At 56.5% G+C, this 2500-nt stretch overlaps 1 non-coding gene across 1 annotated transcript in view; it reads right to left on the bottom strand.

The window, feature by feature from the left end:
- LOC125798739 (18S ribosomal RNA) overlaps positions 1-1492 on the bottom strand; it is a 1864-nt gene extending 372 nt beyond the window's left edge. The window contains exon 1 of the ribosomal RNA XR_007437537.1: positions 1-1492. This exon is cut by the window's left edge and continues 372 nt beyond it. This is a non-coding gene — a ribosomal RNA (18S ribosomal RNA).
- Between the last annotated feature and the right edge of the window lie 1008 nt (positions 1493-2500).

A 2500-nucleotide genomic window follows, 5' to 3' on the forward strand; every position in this document is an offset into this window, starting at 1 on the left:
ATCACAGACCTGTTATTGCTCCATCTCGCGTGGCTATACGCCACTGGTCCCTCTAAGAAGTTAACCGCGACCGCGGGGGGCCGCGTAACTATTTAGCACGAAGGAATCTCGTTCGTTATCGGAATTAACCAGACAAATCACTCCACCAACTAAGAACGGCCATGCACCACCACCCACAGAATCGAGAAAGAGCCATCAGTCTGTCAATCCTTTCCGTGTCCGGGCCGGGTGAGGTTCCCCGTGTTGAGTCAAATTAAGCCGCAGGCTCCACTCCTGGTGGTGCCCTTCCGTCAATTCCTTTAAGTTTCAGTTTTGCAACCATACTCCCCCCGGAACCCAAAGACTCTGGTTTCCCCGCACGCTGCCCGGCGGGTCATGGGAATAACGCCGCCGGATCGCGGGTCGGCATAGTTTACGGTCGGAACTACGACGGTATCTGATCGTCTTCGAACCTCCGACTTTCGTTCTTGATTAATGAAAACATTCTTGGCAAATGCTTTCGCTTTCGTCCGTCTTGCGCCGGTCCAAGAATTTCACCTCTAGCGGCGCAATACGAATGCCCCCGGCCGTCCCTCTTAATCATGGCCCTGGTTCAGGAAACCCACAAAATAGAACCGGAGTCCTATTCCATTATTCCTAGCTCAGGCATTCAGGCGAGTTTGGTGCCCGCTTTGAACACTCTGATTTTTTCAAAGTAAACGCTCCGGACCCCTGAGGACCGGACACCCAACCAAGGGCATCCGGGGGGCGCCGGGAGGCAGGGTCTGGGACAGGCGGTAGCTCGCCTCGCGGCGGACCGCCAGCCCACTCCCGAAGTCCAACTACGAGCTTTTTAACTGCAGCAAATTTAATATACGCTATTGGAGCTGGAATTACCGCGGCTGCTGGCACCAGACTTGCCCTCCAATGGGTCCTCACCCATGTGTTTAGGATACGTTCATTCCGATTACAGGGCCTCGAAAGAGACCTGCATCGTTATTTTTCGTCACTACCTCACCGTGTCGGTAATGGGTAATTTGCGCGCCTGCTGCCTTCCTTGGATGTGGTAGCCATTTCTCAGGCTCCCTCTCCGGAATCGAACCCTGATTCCCCGTTACCCGTGGTCACCATGGTAGCCCCCTATGCTACCATCGACAGCTGATAGGGCAGACATTCGAATGAGACGTCGCCGCCGCGGTGGGCGCGCGATCGACCCGAGGTTATCTAGAGTCACCAAAGGGCCGGGGGAAACCCTCGCGGGTCCCCCCGGGTGGGTTTTGGGTCTGATAAATGCACGCATCCCGGCCCCCCCGAGAGAGGACCGGTCAGCGCTCGTTTGCATGTATTAGCTCTGGAATTACCACAGTTATCCGAGTAACGTGTGGAGCGATCAAAGGAACCATAACTGATTTAATGAGCCATTCGCAGTTTCACTGTACCTTCCGTGTGCACTTAGACCTGCATGGCTTAATCTTTGAGACAAGCATATGTTACTGGCAGGATCAACCAGGTTGCTGCGAGTGGTTTTTGTCACAGAAAAAACCATTGGTTCTTAGAGGGGAGAGGGATCGGCCCCGTACCGTCCGAAGGACCCCCCGGGGAGGGGGGGACGGGCGGAGAGGCTCGTCCGAGCTCACCCCTCATTGCTCCCAGTGGAAATTAGTGTGGCAACTCCGCTGCGCGAGTTCCCGCTTGCTTCGGGGATAACAAGGAAACGCTCGTTCCGAAACCGGGGGTCCGGAGCTTTTTGAAGCCGGGTGCTGGAGCTCGGTTGGACGCGAGGACCACCGAGGCATCCGAGTCCGACGGCTCCGGGCCGACCGGTTATCGTGTAGGGCAGATTGAGATATAGACGGGCCGTCTACGACTCCCTCGGATAGGTTCGGAAAGGTCCTCCCCCTGACGGAGGACCCCCCTGGAGGCTAACCCGCTGGGTCGGGTAGGAACGCACCGCGCACAGTGGCCACGGAGGGCCGCGCGGTTGCCTACCCAGGCGGGCTCGGTAGTCCATTCGATCGGGTCAAAATAATGAAAGAGATACCCCCCCTGGAACCGTCTCTGGAAGTTTGGTTTTTCCTCCGTACCGCCTGGGGGGCGGGGGGCGGGACGGAGGCCGACCTGCGGAGCTTCTTGGTCGGGTAGGATCGGGTCCGTGTTATAGTGTCCAAAAATCCACTTTGGAACCATTATTGGGGCTTTATTTAAGCTCTGCCATGCTTAGAAATGAATGGAGAATCATCTCCAGTGCTTGGACCCCTAGTCATTGCCACTCTCCTCAACAGTCCGACGGCACCCCTTTGAAAAACCCCCCGACGAAAAATCCTCCAGAGCGCGGGCGAACTCGCTCCGAGGCCGACCGGAGTGCACCTTCGTCGGGCAAGGGAGTCGGGCGAAGGGGGTCAGAAATCCTGGAGCTCGCCACCCTCACTAGTTTTTGGCGTGAAATGGTAGACCAAAAGTGGGGACTTAGAAAAATTTCGCACTTTTTCGACCTACCACTGGTAGACCGAGTGGGACTTAG

This window comes from Astyanax mexicanus, unplaced genomic scaffold, assembly GCF_023375975.1.
Source record: "Astyanax mexicanus isolate ESR-SI-001 unplaced genomic scaffold, AstMex3_surface scaffold_83, whole genome shotgun sequence".
NCBI classification, from domain to species: domain Eukaryota; kingdom Metazoa; phylum Chordata; class Actinopteri; order Characiformes; family Acestrorhamphidae; genus Astyanax; species Astyanax mexicanus.